A 26,967-nucleotide genomic window follows, 5' to 3' on the forward strand; every position below is an offset into this window, starting at 1 on the left:
CAGAAATTGAAAAATTCTTCACTTCTAAAACCAGGATTGTTTTTTTTTTCTTATTAAATTAAAACTAATCTCACAATGAATTCCCAGACTTCTGGCAGCCAGCCATTCCCAATTTTGTCTTTGGGTTTCTATTGAAGTCTTTGGAAAGCTGGAGTTTGTAGTTCATTTCCCAGTTTGCTAGCTGCTTCGCCACCAGTGGTGTCAAAAGGTTACTCTCCTGCTCCTGGCCTCGGAGAGCAATTGGCCTCTTGGGGAGGCGGGGGGTGTGGGCAGACCTGGCTGAGGCGCGCGGCCTCCTGACGCTGCCCCTCATCCCCTGCACCGAGCAGGAAAGAAGCGACCTCGGGAAAAGAGGAGGCGGACCTCACGCCCCCCTCCCCCCACAAGACTCTGCCAGGTCCGAGAGGCCAAAGAGCGGACGGGCGGACGGACGGAAGAAGGCGGCCTGCCACCAGGAAAAGCAATAACCAGCTCCGGTTTTAAACATGGGGCACAGAGAAATGCAAACATGTAAAGTGCTGTTTGTCTTTTTTTTTTTTTTTACATTTTCTTTCAAGGTTAGCGCTTCTCTCCGGTACCTTTTTTTTTTTTTTTTTCTTTCCTGATCCAGTTTCATGAACTCGGAATCAGTGGCCTCCTGATAAAGCTGAACAGGAGAGCAGGTAGGTGGGAGGCAGCCGCCGCCGCCGGCCGGGAAGGTAAATGCTTCAGCTTGAGATGCAGCAGGACAGGAAGGAGGAGCTGCTGATGGCCAAGTCTGGCAGCCTCCCCCTCCCCCGCCTGCGTCTTAAACTTACTGGCTGCACGTGCCCCTTTTAGGGCTCATTTCATTGCCCTCCCCGCTCTTACTGTCTCTTTCTTTCCTCCTTCAGTCTGACTTTTTCTCTGAGTCTCTCTCTCCTGCGCGCGCGCGCTCTCTCTCTCTCTCTCTCTCCTCTCTGCTTTTCTTTTGCCCTCAGCTGCCGCCCTCGTACCCCTTCTCCCCGTCTCTCTCTCTCTCAGGCGCCCCTGCAGAAGAGATCCCCATTCGCAGGGTTATCATCATCATCATCACAGTTTTTGAAAAGCATCAAACTCGAGTCTATTTAGGAGGAAAAAAAAAAAAAGACTCTGTTATCTGGTGTTTTCTGTGGGGAAAGGCTGCCTTTGTTAGGCTTTTTATTTTATTATTTGTATGAGGGAGGTGAAGAGCAGGCTGCCTAATTAATCTACGGTATTGCTCAAGGATGGCTTCAGTACAGCAGCACCGCTGGAATGTAATTACACAGCAAATGCAAATGAATCTGATGGAGTGGGAGCCTGAGAGGAGTGGGTAGGAGGAAAGTCTCAAGATGTGTGTATTCTAGTTAGCGTGGCTAAACTTTATTTTCTCTATCCCTATGAGAACTGATGGCATTATCAGCAACTAGAGGTTATAGAACCCTGTGCCCCCAGTTCACCATTCACCAAGCACTGGGTGATGTTCAGCGCATCGGTTAACGCCGTCAAGGGGACACCAGAATGAATGTCAGCGTGTGCTGGTGGCATGCTTATTAATATTCATCAATCCTGTTACTGTCTTAGTGTTACTATTCAGATGCTGAAATACTGGATGTGCACCGAAGTTTATTTTGTAAGGTGTGGAATGTTGTTACTTGTCTTATTTATGTCTGGGTTGCCCGAAAACCACGCGTGCGATGCGTGCTGGCATTCTTGAAGGTGAATTTTAAAAGCCTGGTGCGCTCATTAATTAGGGGAAACGCGAATAAGTCAGACTCGCCTGCGCCGGGCTGATTTTAAAAGCTGCCCAGATAGGTGCAGTATCTCCTGCAGCGCGCACATCTCCAAAGTTTTCAAAAAAAAAAAAAAGGCATGGGCGGGGCTTGGGCGTTTCAGGACCTGAACCAAAGACATGCACATAAATACCTATGCGCCTGGGTGCCCACCCAGATCCCCTCCTGCGTAACTTTACTTCTGCTATGGATGACGCCGATCTGCGCGGTTTTAAGGGTACGGGCAAACTGGGGGGAGGGAAGGCTATTAAACTATGGGGGTTTGGAGGACCCTTCTCCTTAACTGGGTGAAATGGAGACAAACTTCTAACTGGTAATGGCATGGGCGTGCATCACTTTTAAAATCCCGCGATTTGCAAGGTAGAAGAGGGATTTGAGCGCCCACTTAAAATTTCGCACATATGTGTGCATGGCCAGATTACTTTATAACCTGTGTGGGCAAATGTGCACCCGTGCGCCGGTTTGCCAGTTGCCGTCTTGTAGTTTTCATCTGCCATTCTGTATTGCGCTTTGGTGTATGGTGTTCTGCATTGCTCATTGTTAAATTACTCAGAAGTATTAGCTGGAAATGCAGTTCAGAGACATTACTCTGGGCTGTTTCTGTTTTTCCCTTTTCAGAAAAAATATATAACCTTGCAAAATCAAAAGCAGGAGGAATTTTTAATAATCGCATATTTAAGATTTAAAGCAACAGATTGCTTGCCTATCTCTTGGCTCTCTAGCTTTTCCTTTTGATCTTAATCCCAGGCTGGCTTTTTTGTCTTGTCTTAAAATATTTTATGTCAGGCTGACCCCGTGGCCCAAAACTATAGTGCTGTATATGCTGTAGCATGACCAGTCTGGATGTGGACTTCTGAATCTATTGTGGCTATTTCTTCTCCTACATTTAGGAACGTGAATTAGGAGCCTAGCCCTGGAAATCAGTATTGAGCATCTAACTTACTTTACCCCACCTGACACTAGCCTGGCTCCACCTAGCTCAGTGATGGCGAATTCCATTCCATGAGTGCCACAGACAGGCCAGGTTTGCAGGATATCCACAATGAGTATCCATGAGACAGATTTGCATACAATGGAGGCAGTGCAGGCAGATCTTTCTCCTGCTTATTGATTGTGGATATCCTGAAAACCTGGCCTGTTTGTGGCACTGGAGTTCACCATCATTGACCTGCTTGTTAGGAAGCACATTTCGGAGCCTAGTAAAAATAGGTGCCTACATTTAGGTGCTGAGTGGAGGGAGAAATTCATTTAGGAAGATCCGTTCTCGTATCTCTGTTAGGAGCCTAGGTCTTTGGAATATCAGCCTCTCAACCCTGCTTATAGACGATTCATGGGCAATTAGAGGCTAGGGCCAATTTTCAAATAGCCCGCCTATAGTTGCGAACTACCGGCGTGCCTTCAACATGCATATTCTATGAAAAACTTTCAAACAGAAACGACACGTTTCTTTTTGAAAATTACCCATTGCAAAGTGTGTGCATTGAAAGCATCTGCATACTTTGTACCTGCTGTTTGTGCAGACAGCTGAGTGGAGGCTGGGGATTTGGGGGGGGGGGGGGGGTGAATAACCTGTGTTCACTTGAAACTCAAATTCATGCATGCATTTTTCCTCCCTGATATTAACTCACCTATAGGAAAGCCTCAGCTAAAAGTACATGTTGCAGGAACCCGCACTGAATTTTAGCAGCTCTCAGGAGGGCAATTTTCCGTCAAGTCATTTTATGCGGATAAAATGCTCTTTACCCACTAAAATTACTTTGAATATTGCCCTCCCACCCATGGAATTAAAATATCAATAAAGAGGAAACACCATTCCTTTGTATATGGCAAACCTTGAATTTGTGGTTATGAGTGTTGCTTCAAATAGTGTAGCATGCATTTGGTGCATTAAAACTGAAAATAAAATATAATGCGGGTGGGAGAGGGGAGTTTGTTTCGTTGGTGTTTTCAGCTTGATAATTATGAGCCATGCACTAACAATTTTCAATAAAGGTGCTTCAGCAAGTAATAAATTCTCTATTAGGAGAAATCGAAACCTTTTCTTTCAGTCCAATCTAACTAAAGCCATTATAGAGCAAACTCTAGAAATTCTCTTTGTGCTTTACCTGTAACACCAGATTTTGCTCGCTCAGGCAGAAATAAAATTGCATTTCTGGGCCCCAGCTTAAGAATTTCATCCATAAATCTATTTTTCCAATTTTGCTATAAATAAGTTGAATTGGTGTCGGCCTTTTGTAAGTGACATGATCAAGAACCAGCGAGCGCACTGAATTACGTACGCAATGCTGCTCTTATGCAATGCCATCTGTATCTCGCACGCTCAGCCACCATAAATACATTTTCATGTGATACATGTTTGACCTGGGTTTACAGTGCCTTATTGCTCTGTGCAATCATAATGTCACTCTTGAAGTATGCTTGTTATCTTTTGGAGGAACAAGTATCTTCCTTTCATATTATTAAAAAGTGGTTTTGTAAAAGATGACATTTTCACTTAAATGTTTTAGTTGTTTTTCATGGAAGCAGTTAAATGATGGTAATCGTTTGCCATCATTTGCAGTGAGCGTCCATGGTAAAAAGAATCACTGTGATGCATCAGTATGATACAGTAAGTCGGATGCTGTAATGCAATTATGGTGATATCACAAAGTATGAGTATCAGTTTGATAGCACTACAGGTTTGATAATGCAAGTTAATGGAATGGAAACAGAGTCAGTTTCTTTAAAGAAAAAAAAAAATCAAAACAGCAAAACACACATCTGAAGAAGGAGTTTATACAGTCTCAAAAACTCATGAACTACACGATCTTTGCGAAATCCAACAAAATTAAGCAACTGCATAAGACCATGCCTCAGTTCTGTCTCTGGGATCTTGCTCTACCCCACCCCATTGCCAGGCCTAGATTTGGAGTTCTGAAATCTCAAGACTGACAGGATTCCTTTCCCATGGATAACGTTAGCGAAATATTCAGCTGAACAAGTCTCTCACTAAACATACTCGAATAAAGTTATAACTTTTCCTGGATGACTTTACCCATGCCGCTAAATGTTAACAGCTAAAGCTATCCAGATGAGTTTACCTAGGTAACTTCTGCTGCTCTCCGGCCTATTTAATATGGACCTCACTACAACAAAAGCCAACAAAAGTTTCATTCATATGCCTTTAGGACAGGGATGTCACATTGAAATGCCTGTGGGCCACAAACTGGTCTGGTTTTCAAGATATCTCTAATGAATATGCTTAAGATAAATCTGCATTCGTTTGAGGTAGTGCATGCAAATATATCTCATCTTTAAGGATATCCTGAAAATGAGAACAGCTTATAGAAACATAGAAATGATGGCAGAAAAGAACCTAATGATCCATCCAGTGATACTGACCCCTCACCGATTTGGTTACTCTTATTTGGACCGCCTCTAACCTGTCTTTATCCTTTTTGAGATACGGCACCAGTACTGAACGCAGTGCCGTATCTCACCAAGGACCTGTACGAGGGCATTATCACCTCTTTTTTTCTTATTGGTTATTCCTCTCTCTATGCAGTCCAGCATTTTTCTGGCTTTAGCTATTGCCTTACGACATTGCTTTGCTGCCTTCAGATCATCACACCAAGGTCCCTCTCCCAGTCCGTGCTCATTAGTCTTTCACCTCCCATCACATACAGCTCTTTTGGATTGCTGCACCCCAGTTGCATGAATCTGCACTTCTTGGCATTGAATCCCAGCTGTCAAATCTTTGACCACTCTTCAATCTTTCTTAAATCACTTTTCATTCTTTCTACTTCTTCAAGCATGTCTTCTCTGTTGCAGATCTTAGTATCATCCGCAAATAGACAAACTTTACCTTCTATCCCTTCCGCCAGGTCGTTCACAAAGATATTGAACAGAACTGGTCCCAAAGCCAATCCTTGTGGCACTCCACTGTTAGGGCTAGCGTCAGTCTCGAGCAAGCACTTGAGGTTTGGCATACCAAGGCTCTCTAGGTGGAAGAGAAGTGAGGTGTGCCCTTGCAGTGGAGAAGATGGTCCAAGTCCCGGCCACTCCGCCGACCTACACGCCCCGGGAGGCCACACTATTATGGTGGTCTCTGAACAGTCCTCCGACCATTCCCAGCCCTTTCGGACCTGCTGCAGGGAGCAGCAGAGGCGGCAGGCCGGACGGAGGTCAGGTTGGCACAGGACTGAAGCGGAGAAAGCAAGGCCTTGGAACTTGGAGCAAAGCACAGAGGAGGTCAGGATGAAGACAGGAACAAGAGGGATGAGCAGGACCCTCAGGCGCCCTACCATTCCATTGCCAATGGGTGGCCCCAATCGACGGTCGCAGACCACACTGTCTCCTTTGCACCCTACACAGCCCAGAGGCTGGTTGCAGACCACGAGAAGAGCAGGAGAAGCTCGGGAAGTCACTCAGCTCAGGGTAGTGGAAACCCCTCGGGTCCTCCAGAGTTGGAACTAGGAATCAGAAGCAAGAGTCTAGGAACTCGGAACAGAAGCAGGAACTCTCGGAGGCATGGGTCCCACATCCTGAAGCATCAGGACTGGAACATCAGGACTGGAACATCAGAAGCAAGCAGGAACATCAGTAAGTTCAAGGGAGACACAGCCTATGTAGACTAGCGCCATTGCCGAAGCAAGGACTGAGTGAAGAGGAAGTCCTTTTATAGGACAGGAACAAGCAACTCCCTGGGAGGAGTTCAGATGAGCCACACCTGGCTGGCCCTATAACTGGAGAGAAGAGCTGAGGGCCGGCCCCTAGGGAGAAGGGCGGGGCCCAAACCAGGAAGTCCAGGTGGAGACTGAAGCAGGCCTCAGGCAGGCCCCGAGGACGTCAAAGGCCTCCCAGGCCATAGAGCAAAGCTGGGCAACCAGATCAGGCGAGACCCCGGCTTCAGAGAGGCCTCCAGAGAAAGATGAGATGCCTCCCGTAGTTCCAACTACAGGAGGAATCGTAACATCCACTTAACACCGTTCTTTCTTCAGAGTAGGTTCCATTTACCTTTACATTCTGTCTCCTGTCAGTCAACCAGTTTGCAATCCATGCTACTATCTTGGCATCCACTCCGAAGCTTCTCATTTTGTTCACGAGTCTCCTATATGGGACCATATCAAAAGCTTTACTAAAATCCAAGTAAATCACATCCAGCATTCTTCCTTGATCCAATTCTCTAGTCAACCAATCAAAAAAAATCAATCAGATTTATCTGATAGGATCGTCTCCTGGTGAATCCATGCTGCCTCAGGTCGAGCAACCCACTGGATTGAAGATAGTTCACTATCCTTTCCTTCAGCACAGTCTCTATTAATTTTCCCACCACTGAGGTGAGGCTAACTGGCTTGTAGTTTCCAGCCTTCTCTCTGCTCCCACTCTTGTGAAGCAGGACCACCACTGCTCTTCTCCAATCTTGCAGCACCACTCCCATTACCAGGAATTATTGAACAGGCCCTTCAGCAGACCCGCTAGTACATCTCTGAATTCCCTCAGTATCCTGGGATGTACCTTGTCCATTTTCAGTTTTCCTAGCTCTTCCCATTCATTCTCTTCTGTAAACTGAGTTTTGTCTTCTTCACCCCCATCCACAGTCTTCTCAACTAGCAATGGGCCTTCTCCAGGGTCTTCTTTAGTGAATACCGAACTGTAGAATTTGTTTAATATTCTGGTCATTTCTTCATCTGTCTACACACATTGATCTTTGTCACCTTTAAATTTCATTTTACCACTTCGGACCTTTCTCCTTTCGCTGATATATCTGAAAAATGTTTTATCACCTCGCTTTACTTCTTTGGTAATCCTTTCTTCCACCTGACCTTTTGCTTTCTTGATTTCTTTCTTCGTCTCCTTCAGTTTCACCAAATATTCTTCCCTGTGTTCCTCTTTTTAGGATCTTTTATATTTCTTGAACGCTGCTTATGGTCCTCAAAGATTGCATTTTGACACCCTTACTCTAAGGTTTAAGATTTAAAAAGGAGATGGCACAGCTTTTAAACTAGAACATGGGGGAAAGCCAACAGTCACTCAGCAGCTCAATAGTTGCTTAGAAGTTTGGAGAGAGGTATATTCAAATGATACTGACAAAACAAGTAAGTTAGAATGTCCCAATAGAGAGGTGATTGTAAAAGCTAAAAAAAACCCCAGATGTGTTTAAATACAGAGCATACAGATAAAAATGACTCTGACATGCTCGTATCATCTGATAATAAGCAGATTGCGGGTACATAAAATAGAAATATAAATAAAATTATTTTAAAATGTCTATATGCAAATGCTATAAGTCTGAAAAATAAGATGGGAGAGTTAGAATGTATGGCACTAAAGGAAGATATACATTTAATAGGTATCCTGGAGCCCTGGTGGAAGGAGGATGACATAAAAACAGAAATGATGGCAGAAAAGGACCAAATGGTCCATCCAGTATGCCCAGTAGATATCAGAGTACAAATTATATCGGTGACAGGGCAGATAAGATTGATACATAAGTGGCACTATATGTTAAGAATGGCATAGAATCAAGTAAGATAAATGTTTTGCAGGAAAAAAAATCTGAACTCTAGAATCCTAATGAATAGAAATTCCAAGGGTAAAAGGGAAGAGTATAGTAGTGGGGATATTTTACTGCCCACCTGGTCAGGATGAGGAAACAGACTGCAACATGCTAACAAAGATTACTAGCTAGTAAAATGGGCAAAACAGTAATGATGGGAGACTTCAATTACTCGAGTAGTATTGATTGGACAAATAGCACATCAGGACATGCAAGGGAGGTACATTTCCTAGATACCATTAATGACCTCTTCTTGCAGCAGCTGGTCATGGAACCAATGAAAGGGGGAAATATATTAGATCTAGTTCTCAGTGGAACCCAGAACCTGGTGCAAGAGATAAAAGCGATGGATCCTCTTGGCAATAGTGATCATAATGTGATAAAATTTGACATAATCACTAGAGGACGAACACTAAGGAAGACTATAGCAGTAGCATTAAACTATAAAAAGAAAGACTATGAGAAAATGAGGAAATTTGTTGGGGAAAAAACTGAAAGGAGCAAACCACAAGTTTAAAAACTTGCAGGAGGCATGGATGCTGTTTAAAATTATCATCCTTGAGAGGACGGCAGGCAGACGCCGCGGTAGCCAGGCGTCCATCCGCAGCAAGAGGAGGAGCAAACAAAGAGAGGTAGGCAGAGTGAAGCCGTTGGAAAGGGACAGTTGCAACAAAATTGCCATGCTGGGTCAGGCTAAGGGTCCATCAAGCCCAGCATCCTGTTTCCAACAGTGGCCAAACCAGGCCACAAGAACCTGGCAATTACCCAAACACTAAGAAGATCCCATGCTACTGATGCAATTAATAGCAGTGACTATTCCCTAAGTAAACTTGATTAATAGCCGTTAATGGACTTCTCCAAGAACTTAACCAAACCTTTTTTGAACCCAGCTACACTAACTGCACTAACCACATCCTCTGGCAACAAATTCCAGAGCTTTATTGTGCATTGAGTGAAAAAGAATTTTCTCCGATTAGTTTTAAATGTGCTACTTGCTAACTTCATGGAATGCCCCCTAGTCCTTCTATTATTCGAAAGTGTAAATAACCGATTCACATCTACTTATTCAAGACCTCTCATGATCTTAAAGACCTCTATCATATCCCCCCTCAGCCGTCTCTTCTCCAAGCTGAACAGCCCTAACCTCTTCAGCCTTTCCTCATAGGGGAGCTGTTCCACCCCCTTTATCATTTTGGTTGCCCTTCTCTGTACCTTCTCCATCGCAACTATATCTTTTTTGAGATGCGGCGACCAGAATTATACATAGTATTCAAGGTGCAGTCTCACCATGGAGCGATATAGAGGCATTATGACATTTTCCGTTTTATTAACCATTAACCATGTGTTATCTGCGTGCAGGTACCTGATGAGGAGCAAATCTAGAGATCTCAAATTTTAGGGCTTTTTAGCACAGCATGAAGGTTTGGGGTCAAGTGGGGGCTTACAATATGAAGCACCAAAGGGGTCTTGAAGACCCCGATATCAGCTGGACAAACTGGTGGACTCATGGGAAAAACTGGTTTTTCCCTCGCACGAGCATGTTTTAAAATCCGCTTGCACACGCGCGTAAAAGCCGCTCAAGCCCTAGCGGAAATAGGAGCGGGACATTTCCTCGAGCTGCCTCTTAAGATTACGTGCACACACATGCGTGGCAGGGGGATTTTAAATGATACGCGCAAACTTGCTCGCACGATATAAAATTGCAGCGTTATTTCCGCTTGTGCGCCGATATGCGTGTTCATGCGCGCACACACGTTCCTTTTAAAAGTGACCTTTGAGAGTAAACTTGTACAGGATGGGCAATGTTGTAAAAGAGCGCCGAAACTGGTTCTATTTTATCATTTAGCTGTATAAACATTTGGCCAGACAACGAAATGGTGCAAGCCAGACTTGAAACGGGTGCCATTTTGTTTTATGGCTGTAAAAACATGGGAGCTGGTCTCAGCAGGAGCCAGAGGGGAAAGAGTAACTGGGATCACTCTTGTTACTGTCAAGGTGGAGATCCCCTGGATGAGGTGAGCAAGGGTCAAAGGGTCAGAGGGAGGGGGACCTGGAAAGGCCCCTGTTTCAGTTCCAGGAGAGGCAGAGATCCCAAGGAAGCTCTACTTCAGTATAAGGCCTCAGTTCTGAAAGGGTTGGGTATTTCTTTAATTAATGTTTATTTCAGTTTGGCAAATTAAATGAATGGATATAAACATTAAACAAACCAAAACTCAATGGAAAAAAAACCCAGACATGAATCAAAATGAAACTTTATTCCCTGCAATTCCCCTCCTAATGGTCATCTCTGTTAAATAGACTTCATGCTTTAAAACCACAGGAGATAATTTCCAAAAGAATGTATGCATGTAAAACTGGGTTTCACGCAGTTAAACGGACTTTACGTATGTAAATGGGCTTTTGAAAATTGCTATGAATATAGTCTACTTTTACACACACAAATTCTTTTTTTACTCATGTAAATAATTTTGAAAATGACCCCCTTAAATGTGACTTTTAAATGAGATATGTGCACCAAAAAATACAGATGCACAGCATCTAGCACATGCGTGGGTCCGATCTATTTTATAAACCTCGCATATATGCGCAGAAGTACCGATGTGCAAATATCTTGCATTGTGCAAAAAATTTTCAGAGCAGAATTATGTGGAATGTTATAAAACTATGCGGCCCCCGCTGCACAGATTATAAAATGCTCAGATCTCCGCACGTCCACTTTCAAGCATAAATGATCTACCATGAATACTTTTGAAAATTATCCTCCCTCTGCACATAAAACATGTATGCACTCGAAGAGCAGAGTACAAAATCAGGGGCGTCTTGATGACCTAGATATAGGCTGGGCAAACTGGTGGAAGAACTGGTTGAACCGGTCATTTCCTTCATGCATGTTGTAAAATTTCCTCACTTGTGCATGGAAATGCCAATTCCCAGATGTGCATGTACATGCTTAAAATTAGGAGCACACACACACGCATGAGGCCTGTTTTGTAACGTGCGCAGGATCTAAGATTTCAGCCTGTGTGACCTCACGCTCATCTACACGTAGATTATATGGGTGCGCGCGCACTCGTCTTAAAGTTACCGTCTGTAGTTAGTGCATTGTTTTTTTATTGAAGCCTATTGATAAATGAGCAAAATTCGAACAACAAATAATGCAACAGTATTTCAACTATCCAACTCGTTTCTTTCCGTAATTAAAGGAGTAGCTCAGGAATTGTGTCCTATTGCCCTTGCCCTCATAGTGGCTGGGGGATTTAAAACTGGCCGTTCTCCATCTATACTGATTTTGCTTTTGAGATATAAAGTATATCAGGACATTATTATTTCTACGGCAAGATGAGATTGACCTGATAGACACAAGTTCATCTCCTGGCCTAGCATTTACTCTACCGTGAAATTAGGGATCTTTCCATAATCTATATCCCTTCCCCCCTCCCCATTTCATCATGGCAGCAGTAATATAATTGTTTCTCCCCGATATATTAACACGCGTGGAGCTAGGGAGCCGGTGTTTCACGGTGCCATTAGCAATCTTATGAACAACATTCCGTTTTATAGCTTTGTCCTCCTGGTTAGGTTCTGATTGGCCGAGCACTCCATAATGCATTAAGCCCTGGAAAGTAGCAACCGTGAGGGCTACTGTAAATCCTTTGAAATCATTACTGCTGAGCCACCTTTATGGTGATTTATAATTAATGCCAATAGCACAAGTTCAGCCTTGGAAGGGGAAACAAGACAAAAAAAAAAATAAAGCTGTTTAAATGTTAAATAAATGGATGATGGTTAAATTGTTTAGGCTGTCGCATAACTTTCTGATGTGGGAAGGATTAAAGTGATGGCAAAAAAATAATGTAAAGGAATAGCAAAGGTTAACTCTTGCTCTACCATCTAATAGCTTAGCCAGTTTATTATATTGCAGTCTTGAGCAGTAGTATCTAAGGGTAATTAATTATATGCTTACCAAAATGGTGCAATGTTAGTTGTTGGTGTTCTGAATTATGCTCAGACATGCAGTTTGGTCTTGTCTTTAGATATATATCCGGCTGGGTGAGCAGGGAGATATTTTATTCACAGGTAAATACATGCATATATATTCATTATGTCCATCTGCTTTAATCAGGAAATCTTCACAAGACAATATGAATGTGTCACTGTAGATCAATAAGAACAGCACAGCCCTATAGAAAATTAGATTTCGGTCATTCAGATGTCACTGTCTGAGTTTTTCAATAAAGCTCTCCTTCGTGTAAAGGGAGTTGGCTTGAATTGTATAATATGTCTGCCTCAGCAGAGTCAATGATTGCCGCGCTCTTTTCTACAATTTATTTTAAAATGGTAATGCAGGTACAGCCTTGTAAGGAGAAGAGCCCTCTTTAAACCTAGCCAAGGATGTATGGTATAATTTACACTTGAAGGTTTTATAAAGGACACTGCCATGAACCAGAGGTAAAGTCAAAACTGAATATCTCGGCTCCACGAATTAAAAAAAAAAATCCCTAAACTCTCTGTGATGTACAAGTTAGGTCTTACCATCCAAATGATGTATTTTTAACACTACAAGCTTCAGTTTAATGGAATCTAAATGCTACCAATTGATCTATCTACAACATTATTGCATACGCAATTTTCTTTTCAGTTTCTAAAGGTCATCTAGAAGGTCTCCTTGTGCTATATTGCCTTCTTTCTAATTTTTTCCTGTTATGGTTTTAAGGGTAAATTATTTTTTTTAAAAGCCTTCATAAGATTCTTGTGGAGAAACATTGTAAATCATGTTTGAAAGGTAGGCGCATAAATTTCACATGGGACTGATTGAAAATATGTTTTAAAGCATACATCCTCTCTATAGAGGCTGATTTCCAGGGCACCGTTATGTATATACCATCAGCTTGCAAATGTTATTATCCTTAGCTATTATGGTTAGTGTTTTCCTACATCTTTGATCTTCAGGTTGCCCTTAGCACCTACTAAACATTCAGCAGAGGCCATGCCATGTTGATATGACATTTCAGAATGAAAAAATGACATTGAAATGTGATATGGACTAACATTATGCAGAAGTTAATTTTACCATCAGTTTACTTTACATCTATTTAAAATGTGTTGCATGGTTTACGGTGGTTTTTCGATTATTATTTTTTTCTTCTTCCGCTAAGAGCCTTCTGGCTTGTTCTTTCTGCGCCTAACTTCACCTTTGTCCGTTCTTCCGACTGAAAATAGGGATTGGTCATAAAGGAAGCCTCATAGGACCATCCTCCTTAGCTTTACCGTTTTATATTATTTTCTTCTATACTCCACTACTGCAGGGTCTGATGATAATTCTTAAGCCTTTTGACCAAGATATAAAGCAAGGTGTCCATGGAAGTCTCTCTCTCAAGGTCGGTTAAAACATAACACGCCGTCTCAGGCTTAGAATGATGGACCCACAGTTTGTATATTTTTAGAGTCAAAAGATGCACAAATTAGGGGAGATTCATCATAACTTGTTAAATGGAACAGGCCTCACGCACAACACTGCCAAGTCGCATATCCAATCAATTGGAGATATTAATATCTGGTAATGCCGAGGAAATCTCCCGCTCCTTAATTCTGACCCCGGCAAGAAAGAAAATGAGGCCTATGGGAAAAAAGGCTTAGGAAGTTGTGCAATGGGCCCCTCTTTAATGCAGCTAAAAGTGTAGGCTCTGGGCGGGTTCCAAAAGGGGCAATTTTGTCCCCCGTGCTATTCAATATTTGTTTACACTCACCACTGGAATCGCATGTGCAGGGTAAACATTTTCATTTCAGGGGGCTGGGGGTAGTTTTCACGATTCAGGTTTGCTGAGCTAAAATAAAAATTAAATAAAATGCAAAACAAAACAGAGAAAAAAAAATCCCCCCCCCCCCAACTCCTCTGCAACCTCCCCATGGCCCCTCTGCCATTCGTTCTGTGGGCTCTCTGAGGGTGAAGGGAGCAAGACTGACTCCCACTTGCTTCTGCCCCGCTGGCTCCCGGCTAATCCTCCACTGCGATTCCCTAAGGGTCTATGTGCCATCTCTGATTGGATGCATTCTGATAAGGTTTCACGGAATTTATCTAAACCTGAGCTTCATTGGCCGGGTGGAGCAGCATTAAATGTTTCAGAGTTTCACCTTTATTTAGATGTGGCCATGTTTGCAATAAACTCTCTTGTGAAATTTCCTGGTATTTTGAGAGAGGTACATCTTTTTTTTTTTTTAATTTTTTATTTATCAGCTTTTTCATACATTTTACAAAGAATATCTTTGCAATGTAACTAAGAGAAGAAATCTTAATACATATTATTTATTACATATAAATCTATATATAAATCTACTAATCATAGAAACATCAATAACCTCTTATATTTCAAAGGTAATACATGGGGGAAAAGGGAAATCAGAGGAGACTTGTAAGAAATCAAAATTAACAATACTGCTTGGTACCCCGCCACAATAATTACAGATCCCTTCCAATATTGCAGACTCTATGCCCTCCCATTCAGGAACATCTGCAACTGTTCCGGGGAAAAAAAGATATAAATATTTCCAGAATATTTAATTATACATTTGCACGGATAATGTAGGAGGAAACTTGCTCCTGAAGCCAAAGCCTCAGGCCGCATTAACAAAAATAACTTTCTATGCTGTTGCGTAGCTCTTGAGAGGTCTGGATAAATACGTATCAGACATCCCAAAAAGGGAACATTTATGTAAGATGCTACCTGGTAACAATGGATATTGCTGGAGGGGATGTAGGGAGCTAAGCACCTTTATTCACATGTGATGGTTGGGGGATTGTATTGCGAAGTTTTGGAAATGACTGAAAGAATTGGGCTCAGCCATACTGGAATACAAAAATCGAGCTTTCAATGGACTTTGCACTCTTGCATAACACGGAGGGCCATGATACGATGTCCACACATCCGTTTTGCCTTCATGCATGTATAGCCACACGGATGGAGAGCGCACGTTCTTGGAAACAAATCCAAGGACCACAGTTCTCGGCGGTCCTGCGATGACTGGATCATGTCTGCACAATGTACAAAATTACGGCAGATAAGCAGCACAATCTCCAGTCGTTCCGCCGCACCTGGGATGCCTATCTACGATGGCGTGCTTCCGGAGATGATTAAGGCAGTTTGGATTTGGAAGTGAGATGTATATGACCCTTCATTCTGCAGCAATTGGGATACCTCTAGGGGGCGAACTGCGATACATGCATCAATGCACGAGACTGCATGATACAATGCGTGGACTTGAGACTTTGGAGTCTTTATGGGTTCATACCAGATGATTCCTGATGGTTGGCTGGAGAGGGAGGGTGGGTGGGACTAGTCTAGGGAATAAACATGTATTCAGTGGTGATGTTTATATTCAATCTGATCTTTATGTACTGTTTGTGATATTCACCAATAAAAAATCTAAAAAAAAAAAAAAAAGGGAACATTTAAATTCTTAAAATAACTTTTCATCAACAGAATCAAATCGTACCCAGAAAAAAAGGAAGCAAAGAGTACTGTATACTCCGTGACCTCTATATTAGAATTTTCAAGATATTCAGTAGGATTAGCAACTAATGACAGGGTAGGACTCCTTCTTTGTGGTAGAAACAAGATTTTCTTTACAGCTGGAGCTGATTCCAAAGGAATCTTAAGAGTCTCCTTCATAAATCTTTTAAAGTTCATTAAGGGCAGTTCACCCAAAACTTTTGGAAAATTTAACAGTCTCAAATTTAAATGTCTCAAATAGTTCTCCATAGACTCCAGTCTTCTTAAACAGGATATTCGGTCACTCGTGATGGCATTATTAGAGTCTTGTAGGCTTTTAACATCATCAGACAATACTTGTATGGAATTAGAGTGCTCTTGTAATAACAATGCTCCATTTCAACTGAATCTATTTTTTTCTCTGATTTCTCCAGGCGTCGGGCATGCTCTCTGAATGTCCGGGTCATACCTGCTATTAAGTCCCACAAGGACTGTAGAGTAATCACCGTCGGTTTAATAATCTCCAGGTGACTCAAGTTGTTCACTCTTTCCTCCTCCGCTCGCGCTCCTTCCTCCTCCGCTCACGCTCCTTCCCCTGATGTCTCCAGGGGACTGGCTCCTGCACTCGACCCTCCTTTCTCAGGAGCCCCCGATCACACGGTTTGGAGAGGAAAGGACGTCCCGGTTGCGTTAGCTTTGGCATGTCTACCCTGCCTTGTTGGCTTCGCTCAGGGGAGAAAATTGCAGCAGCTCTCGGGGATCAGGCGAGCACTGGAGGAAGTAGTGAAGACTAAAACTGTGAAGGATTTCAAAGGGCATGGGATAATCCCTGTGGATCCCTAAAAGGCTAGAGGATGGGAATAAATAAAAACGCTAAACCGGCACAGAGCGGCAGTTACTACCCTTAAGAGAAACATGGGGGTAACCTGCATGGAGCGACAGTTACTACCTTGCGAAGCTTGCTGGGCAGACTGGATGGACCATTTTGTTTTTTTCTTCCGTCATCATTACTATGTTATTACTATGTTACTTCCCCCGGCGAAAACGGGGCTCCTCTCCCAGTCTCACTTGCGGGGCTTGATGCTCTTAATCCGGAGGTGGGGACCGCATACTCAGGTATTAATCGCTGCCCTGTGGGGCTAGCTGAGTCCGGTGGAAAGACCCGAACTTTCCCCTTCCTTTTATGCGGCATATTCCTTTTTAATTAGTAAAAAAGAACCTTTTTAAGAAACAGGGAGGCAGGGCAGTGTGAGTGGCGTCCTCTCAAGCAGCCATCTTGAATTTTCCCCAGAGAGAGTTACATCTTAATTTGGATAAACCTATTTCTGCAATTACTAAAGCGGCTTGGTACAAGCTTTGCCTAGTCTGTTTTGATTTTGTTTGTACTTTTTCTTTCTGATTCTCAGTTAAAAATTATTCTCGGTGCATTGGTTCTGAGTTTTTTGGACTGTTGCACCTCTCTCTTGGTAGACCTACCACGAATAGACTTCCATTGTGGGCAATAAATTTTAACAAATTCAGATTCACTTCAAATGATCTAAAATGCTGCAGCAAGGTAAGCATTTGGCTATAAAATGCAAGACCACATTTCATCAGCCCTCACTAAATTGCATTGGTTGTCAATTTATGTGAGATTTCAATTTAGAATAATCTGTTTGGCATTTAAAGCAATGCATGGTTTAGGTCACCAATATCTTTCTGACAAGGTTTTTTTTTTTTTTAAAGTATACTTTATGTTGTGGCTTTAGATCAGTGAGTGATTATTTGCATTATGGTCCTTCAATTCAGGCTTGTAGGTAATCCCAAACGTGATCTCTGTTTTCTTCTTGTATGGTCCCAGGTTTTGGAACAGTCTACCAAAAAATATTTGTTTGGAAGGGGAATATCTTAAATTTAGGAAGTGGGAGACTTAACTATTTAGGAAGGTGTTTTCTCCTTCTTAAGTAGTGTTATTTTATTAGCTGTATGGTTGCTGTACTTTCTCGCCGTCAGGTTCAGGAGGGCTAATTTTAATTTTGGAGTGTAATATTATTTACTGGTTGAAACCTGGTGGAATTCCCTGAAGGGAATTACCTCATGGCGAACTGTTGCTGCGAGCTGCCTGCCTCCCACTCCAGCAGCATCTACTATGTAACAGGGGCAGTAAGTCCTCAGTGGAGTGAGCAAGTATGCACAAGTGCACATGTGCTCCCTGTAAACTGCTGAGCATTTCTATCAACTTAGGGGCAGATTTTCAAAAGGTTACGCGCACCGGGCCTATTTTAAAAAAGGCCTGGCGACGCACCTAAAGCCCGGGATGCGTGTAAGTCCCAGGGCTTGCAAAAAGGGGCGGGGCAGGGTCAGAGGCTCCTGGCACAGCGGCCATTTGCTGCTATGCCGGGGATCGCGCGCCAGCAGTCAGCCGGCACGCGCAACTTAATTCAGCCCCAAGGCTGAAGTAAGTTTTAAAACAAAAGAAGAAAGAAGAAAAAGGTAGGGAAGGGAAGGTGGGGTGGAGGGGGTAGGGAATGGGGGAAGGCAGAGCGGCTCGGCGTTGGCTTGGCGCGTGCAAGTTGCACAATTGTACACCCCCTTGCGTGCGCCGACTCCTGATTTTATAACATGCGTGCGCCTGCGCGCGCATGTTATAAAATCAGGCGTAATGTGTGTGTGCCGCGTAGAGCACACACATGTACGCTTGCGCATAGGTCTGAAAATCTACCCCTTTGTGCCTAAAAGAAAAATCCCAAAATTTTGAGGGTTTCCAGAGGCACTAGCCATTTGTTTTGTTTGAAATGAGCCAAACTGAAAATGGACTTTTTCAGTTCAGATTTCCCAATCATTAAAAAAAAAATAATTCACATATCTATTTTTTAACTGCTTTTAGCAGGGCAATTTTCAGATGGGCCTATTTATCCAGATAAATCAGAAACTGATATTCAAAGTGAGTTTAGCACTAGATAACTGCATCAGTAGCTAAGTAGTGATATTCAGCATTAGGTGGATAATTTATCCAGGTAAGTTAGACCTGCTCAATAGCAGGTCTAAACTTAGCTGGATAAGACTTATCCACCTAAGTAGTGCTTACTAAGGAGATATTCAGCAGCATAGCCATGCAGGATGAGATTTGTACATTGTGCTCTTGTCCTAGTTTGCCCTAGCTTGACAGCAGCTAGGTAGAGAGTGCATCAAACTTGGTCGAGAGTACAATGTACACATCTCATCTTGGTGTACCTTTTCTCACTCCATATCACATTAAATCTTGACTGATGTGTACTGTGCTGTTCATACCTATGATTGTGCATGCAAAACTGCCCCCAAACACTAGACCACCACCAAAACCTCACCTTGAGTTATTAGTTCACCTTCCTACAGTGATATAAATCGTTGATTTATATGAGAACCTTATAAAGTCTCTCTCTCTCTCTCATTGCGGTATCTCAAAAATTAACCTAACCATGCCCCCCCCTTTTTTTTTTATCACAGGCACTATTCCTGTGAAATTTATAGGAAAATGATGAATCTAGGTCTAAGTTGGCTATCTGGCTATCTTAGAAATCCTTCTAAATTTTGAATATCTACCTCAGTGTTTCCCAACATCAATGACTTTGAAAACTTCCCTCATTATTTCCATGCCTAGGCTTGCACTAAATAAACACAACTTGATACCTGTTAAAATGTTGAACACTTCATAAGGCAGACTACAAAATTTCATTCTGATTCAAATGTGATCTGTTCTGCTGTTTGAAAAGTTTGTTGATTATTCTATCACTCTTCTGCAAACAGGAAATACAGTTAAGGGTTCTGTACAGCACTTTTTAAAATATGTTGAATTGTTATCCTGCTGCTTGTTTGCATTTGCCTATGCAGACTGATTTATTGTGCCGATGCTGGGAAATTAGATTGATAAATGTATTCTTTTCATTCTGGCCAGTACATTCAGAAAGTAATTTCAGGACCTGGCAAACAACAGATCTTGTCTCATAACAATACAATAAGGTATTGGTATTCAGGATGAGAGACTTGCTTTGTTTATATTAGAGAATTTTTTTTTTTTTTAGCATGCAGATCCCAGGCACTTTTAGTCATTTAGGTACTATCCCTGTTACATTAATAAGCTTTTCATTTTAACTGATACGAAATAATATATGGATGTTTAAACAAGTGAAATATTTGACTCTTGTGAAAACTATTGTTAGAACTGCTCATTTTGCTTATCACTTTGGGGCACCATATGTGGTTACAATTTATTCACTGCTCTGTAGCATTGAGAGGCTGGCCTAGGGAAAAAATAAGAGGGAAACAGAGCAAGGTGACTGGCAGTTAAACATTTCAATCAGTGTAAAGAACTGATGTGTGTTATTAACAAAAAATGAACATAAGGGGAATTGAGGTCAGCTGTTACATGCAGCTGTAATGAAGAGACTAGTGTAGATATTAGTTCTAAAAGTCATATGTGTGAGCAGCCTAGAATTCATGATTACACTAGCGTGGTGTTGCATGATCACCTTACTCTAAGGAGGAAGGTTTCCCAAAGATTTGCCTGCGCAAATGAGCTTTTGAAAATTGCTATGCTACGTTCCTTTTAGGCACTTACATCCTTTTGAAAATTACCTCCAGGGACAGTATCTTTCAAACCGGTGCACATGTGAGCAGGTGAGTTACCCCGCACCCAGGGGCACCGCTATTTTATAACACATGCGCCTATACATGCGCCAGCTTTTAAGTGGGTGCCTGCATGTGTGTGCAAATGCCGCTTCTACCGGTAAATTGGGGGATTTTAAAAGAGGCACGTGCCGACGCTGTTCCTAGTTTTACCAGTTAAGAGAGAGGTCCTCCAAACCCTCAGTTTAAAAGCCTTCATTCCCCCCAGTTAGCCTCGAGCCTTAAAACCCCTCAGATCTGCATATTGTTCTTTATTTTTTAACTTGCCCGTCACGTCATCCGTAGCAGAAGTTATGCAGCAGGGGGCCTTGGCGCATGATAAAAAAAAAAGTAGGTGTTTACGCACACATCCCAGGTTCACACCCTGAAACACCCATGCCCTGCCTAGAACATGCCCATGCCGCTCTCCTTTTTGAAAACTTTCCAGATGGTAACTTTCAAACTGGTGCATGGGCACATATCTCAGCACCCAGCCATTTTAGTACATGCGTGCACTTGTGCAAATTTAAGTGTGCGCACGCTTAGCCGTGTAAATCAGGTTTCTACTGCACAACTCAGGCTACTTTATAACCAGCGCACAACCATGCTATAACCAGTTTCACCAGTTCATCCACCAGTTCACCCATTCTAGAGTTAGGTTCTTGAAACTTCCCTCCTTTAAAAGCCTGAACTCCCCCAGTTACCCCAGACCTTTAATCCCAGCAGAAATGGCAGATTTGTTTTTCCTTTAAAGTTACACCTCCTCCCTAGCAGAATTAAACTTACGTGGTACCGGACCTCGGCGCGTGCCCAGACTTGTAAATATTTAAATGCACATCTCTTGGCCCTGCCCCGGAATGCCTACGCCCCACCCAGACCACGCCCAAACCACACCCCTTTTGAAACCAACCCCTAGATTTATCAGAATGCTATAAATAAAGCAGAAATAGCGCCCGCGATAAAAAAAAGGGGCGTGGTTAGGCTAATTTCCCTGCTCTCGCATTGCATATGTAATTTCAGCAAGGCAAGATATATTTATTGCGCCTGCGCTATTTTTTGCTTCAAGCGCTGATTAATACACCACAGGTGCGTAACCAGGAAAAGGGGGGGGGGGGGAGAGAGATAGCGAGAGCGCACCTTTGCATAGGTGTCAATATGTCATTTTCTATTTATACCACTGTAGGAGGGGACAATTTTAACTCTGAGTGGGGTAGTTTTGGGGGTGGTTTTACAATCACAGTAGGAGGTAGGAACAGGAAAGCACACATCACTGAAGATTTTCTGCCATTTCAATTGATGAAAGGTACAAGAGGAGTTGATTTGTACAATGTACGCTCTACCTAGTTTGCACTCAAAACTACCTCACCCCGAGTTAAAAGTGCCCCCTCTTACAGTGGAATAAATAGTGACACATTGACACCTATGCAAAGGCGCTCTCTCTCATATCTCCTGATTTTGGCACACGCCGGGCTTTTAAAATTCACATTTTATTGAGTGCATTTTTTAAAAGCAGCAATGCTGTCTTCTCATGTTAAAATTAAAAAACTGCCACAGCTAGGAGCCGTAGCAAATTCATCTATGGGGTACATTTTTGGAGCGGACCGGGAGGGAACTGCGGAAGGCCGCGGGCGTCGGCGTGTGCAGGTTGCAAAAATGTGCACCAACTTGCACGCGCCAACCCCTGATTTTATAACATGCGCGCACCAGCGTGTGCTTGTTATAAAATCGCATGTCCATGTGTGTGCGCCGGGTAGCGCACGCACATGGACGTGCGCATGCAAGTTTTTAAAATCTACCTCTACATGCGTAAAATTTAGCATAAATATCAAATACGCATGCATATTTTTGCTTGCATGTGCACATATATGCGCATGCATGCTGTCTAGTGGCATTTCCGGTTAGGACCAACGTAGGCAATAAGTTGCTATTTTAAAAGGCACTATCAAGGGATTTTTCAAAGGAGTTATAGGAGTAAATGTGACAAACTATTGTACCAATTTTCAAAAACCATTTAAATGTGTAAAGTGCACTTACTCGGAGAAATCCAATGGCATATATTATAGCAATTTTCAGGAGCCCGCTTACATGAATAAAGTACATTTACATGTTTAAAACCAATTTTTAAGCGTATAAATGCTTTTGAAAATCAGGCCCTTAAGTGCTTAGATTTCCCAACTCAGTCATACAAATTTACATGAGCAAGTTCATATCACTTACACTTATCTTGTGTAAGTGATATGAAACGTGTTTCTTGTGTTCTATTTGTCAGGTGGAAGGACTGGACAAACTGGTGGAGTAATTAGTAAAACTGGTAATTTCAATTACGTGCGCATGTTTTAAAATATACCAGCTTACACGCATAAATCCTGATTCTTGCGAGTAAGTCCTGTTTTATTTTCACGCATAAAATATATGCACGTAGGGAATGTAACTTTCAAACTGGCTTGCAGGAGCTCATTTGCGCACGTGCATCGGCCTGCGTCTAGGGACGCAGCTATTTTATAACTTGCGTGCGTATATGTGCGCATGTTATAAAATAGCCTGACCGCACGCACGCATGGATGTGTGCACAAATCCCACTTCTACCATGTAAGTCGGGGGATTTTAAAAGGGGGCACGCACCCATGCCATTCCCAGTTTATCAGTTCGGCCACCAGTTCACCCAGTAAACAGTTCGGTTCTCCAACACCCCCCTGGTTTGTTAGCCTACGCTGCCCCCAGTTTTGCCAAACACTCCAAACCCCTCAGAAATGGCTCAGTCCTTTTATTTTATGACTTACACGTCATCCATAGCAGAAGTAAAGGAGCACGGCAGGAAACCTCGACGCGCACCAGGGCTGAAAGTATTTGCACCTGGATCGCTTGGCCGGGCCCCAAAACACCCACACACGTGCCCTGCGCAGATCACGCTCATGCCCGCTTTTGGAAATTTTTTAGACGTGTGCACCACAGCATTTACGTGCGTATGTAGGCACTTTTAAAAATAAGGTTGTCATGCATAAGCCCGACTTCTTCTCACATCCCTAACTGATGCTTGTGCCAGGCTTTTAAAATCCAGCTTATATTTTTTAATTAAGTAGGCAAAGTACAATGCATTGAAATATTTGCTTTCAGTGCATTGAATATATTTTCATGTAAGCATACATGTGTGCATATATTGCAGGGCAAAGATAGACATGTATCTGATGTGTGCAATTATAAAATACGATATTAAATCTGCACACGGCCATATATGTGCATATATGCCACTGTGTGCAGTTGTTTGATAGTTATGCTCCCTGCGTAATAAAAAAAAATAAAAAAAAACCAAACAAAAAAAACCAGGGGTGGGTAAGAGAATGGGGCAAGGGTGTGGCCTGCTTGTTACAGTGGTTGCTACCCCTAATTGATCTGGATGTCACTTGGATGCAGATACGGCGCTGCTCTCTAAATTGGTGGTGGGTTGGAAGGTACTGGAAGCCAATAGTAAAAGGTGGGAGAGAGAAAAAGGGGAAAAAAAAACGGATAAAGTGCGTAGCTTGCTGGGCAGACTGGATGGGCCGTTTGGTCTTCTTCTGCCGTCATTTCTATGTTTCTATGTAAATTATTTAGCCCTAATCTGTTTCTTGCATGGAAAAGTTGCCGTTTTCAGTTTTTTATTTTTAGAAAACAAATGTTTTTTGGAACTACATACTATGGTGTTCTGTTTCCATTGCTTACACTTCATAGATAGACTAGCAGTATACATTAAACTGAGAGCAATTTATCTCGGTGGGAATTCAAAATGGGGTTTAAAAATACACTATTTCTTCTTGTTTGTATATCCTGCAGTGCTAGACCAGTAAACAAATGTCTCAGCAGTGATTTGCCTTTTGTTGCATCTGTCGATGGGTTTTCAAAATATTGGTTCCTCTTGCCTTGCCTAAACTCAGCTCAAGGAATAGAAGGATACATGCCTAACAGATAATTAAGGGTTATTCTAATGAAAGGATTTCAAAAGCTTTTTTCAGCTTTGGATTTTGTAATTAAGTGGCGTTAATTAGACAGGAGATCATTCCCTTGCAGTTCATGTTGGGCTGTAGCAGCTGAGGTCTTTAAGATGAAGTCAAAAGCTTGTCTCCCAGTTGGTTATTTACAGGCAGAAAATGCCCTCCCAGCAGATCATTTTATCTTTAGAATGGTCCGTTTGACAGACAGGGCAGGTTGCAATGGTTAGTCTTGTGTGCCTACAGAACCGATCCTTTTCATGTACTCTAGTTATAAAGTTTCTTTCTCAGCATTCCATCAAGTTTATATTTAATCAATTGACCATAACAGGGTATGCTTTGTAGTGAGATGTCATCGTTCCTTGAGCATGTTGTAAGACTAGAAAGTGAAAGATCAGTATTCCCAACCATCCAAAAAATGCCAATATGCCACTTCAGCATAGTAAGAAAAAAAGCATCTCTTAAGTCTTTGGCTAATCTAAACTTTCTAAATTGTCATGAAATTAAGAGATTTGTGGTACTGAACCTTAGACTGTAAGTCCTCATGGGCAGGGAAATACCTACAGTACCTGAAATGTAACTGGCCTTGAGCTCAGGTTTGGGAAAGCAAGTAATCTAATCCAAATTCCAAATGCATCTTTATTGTATGTTCTGCAAACTTTTAATGTCTAGTATTAAAACAGTGACATCCTAAAGTCTATCAATTAATATTTCCAAATTCTTTATTTCCTTTACACAGAAATTCTGGCTGACATATTTATGTCCAAAAGTTAATTCATACTCAGAACAGCATCCATTCTATTTCCTTAAATTCAACTGTAAAATCCTGAGGAGAGGTATAATTTATTGCAAAATCATGATGCGATTATTTCAGATTTTTAAGGAACAGTGTGATATTGTTGTAGGAGTACAGATGATAGTGAGATAAGCTAGCGGTTCTGAGAGGCTGACTCAGTGGCAGCATAACATACATCCGGGAGCCCCAAGCAGACCTGAATTTCATAGGCAAGTTAGGCGCCAAATTCTGAAGGACGCCAAATTTCTAAGGTGAAAGAGGAGCCTGCTTCGCTTGTCTGAGAGCCCCCATGCAGCAGAGCTTCAAAGGGGAGCTGCTGTAGCAACTCTGCCTTTGAGTGCCAAAAACTTAAATCCGGTCATGGGCTCGAGTGCATCCTACTCGTTAGGAGAGCTGAGATGACTTGAGGTGTGAGAGTTCACTGCATTCTGGTGAATGGAGCAGGCATCATCTTAAAAGTTGTCTCTTTTGTATATCTTTAGAATTCCTAAGCAAATATTCTTGATTCTCTGGGGTTTCTTTGGTGTGCTGTAGGTTAGGAAGGGATGTGTATTTGTTTAAAATGAATAAGGAACGTGAATCCCCCCCTCAAAAAAAACCATTTCATTTTTGTTTGTTGAAAATGAATCAAATTCCTGGTAGTCCCCATCCCCCCCCCCAAATTAAAACCCCTAAAATCATTGGGTTATTCATTTTGGAAAATAGCACACTATATTTATGAATCATATACAGTCTATGAAAATAGGATGCAGTATTCCAAATAGTGCATGAAAATTACAAATAGCAATCACTATTCAGAAATAACTCATGCTATTTCCCAAAATGAATAATCCCCTCCAAAAAAATGGAAAATACTCCCGAAGAAATGAATTTCGGACATACACCCCATAATGAAATGAAGCAAAATGAAACATGAGAACATAAGAAATTCCTTACTGGGTCAGTCCAAATGTCCATCAAGCGCAGCACCCTGTCTCCATCCAATAGTGGCCAATCCATATCACAAGTACCTAAAAGGATTTCAAAGAATAGACCCAGTCCTTCTTTCCCATAACCAAGGACCAGCAGTGGCTTTCTCAAGTCTACATGGCAAATAGTGGTTTATGGAATTTTCCAACAGGAACTTGTTGAAACCCTTTTTAAAGCCAGCTACACTAACTGCTTTCACCACATCCTCTGGCGATGAATTCCACAGTTTAATTGTGCACCAAGTGAAAAAATACTTTGATTTGTTTTAAATGTGCTACCTAAGCCGTAAAACATGGTTTAATGGTCAATAATGAAAGGAAATACCACTTGCTTTGAGTGATGGCCTTACAGTAACTTTTTATTTGGGTCTCTCACGTGGTGGTGGTGGTGGGGCAGGTCCTGATTAGGTCTGGATATAGGCTGATAGAGAAAGCCTCTTGTGCTGTCAAACATGACAGCCAGGTTGAAAATTAAAGTCTGATTTAACTACTTGATCTAGTCAGAGCTGGGAATTTTGCCTGTACAAAGCCTGTAGTACTCAGGTGGAGGGAGACTCAACAGGTACTGTTTGACAGCACTCGCTAGAGTACTCCTGTCTTCATTCAAAGAGTATTGAAAAAACGATAGAAGCAGCCCCTTCAGCTTATTTTCCTGAGGTCGTGCAGCCAAATATTAGAAGGAAAGAGAGATGACTTTAAAAGGGGGGGGGGGGAGAAAAACAACAAAATGCTGTTGTTCATAATGACCTTTGGGGTCCAGCTTCTTTCCATCTAAGGGTAGAAATCTCCAGATTAGATTAGATGAGTCCTGTAGATTA

At 42.2% G+C, this 26,967-nt stretch overlaps 1 protein-coding gene across 2 annotated transcripts in view; it reads left to right on the top strand.

The window, feature by feature from the left end:
- Nucleotides 1-239: 239 nt before the first annotated feature.
- The window catches only part of DAB1 (DAB adaptor protein 1), a 322,030-nt gene continuing 295,302 nt past the window's right edge, over nt 240-26,967 (top strand). Inside the window, exon 1 of one of the 2 annotated variants that reach the window (XM_029618406.1) lies at nt 240-510. The gene's annotated coding sequence lies outside the window, so the exon portion shown is untranslated. Of the gene's footprint in view, nt 511-547; nt 663-26,967 lie in introns of those variants that run through there. The other variant, XM_029618407.1, reaches the window with a different exon arrangement.

Source organism: Rhinatrema bivittatum, chromosome 10, assembly GCF_901001135.1.
Source record: "Rhinatrema bivittatum chromosome 10, aRhiBiv1.1, whole genome shotgun sequence".
Lineage (NCBI taxonomy): Eukaryota > Metazoa > Chordata > Amphibia > Gymnophiona > Rhinatrematidae > Rhinatrema > Rhinatrema bivittatum.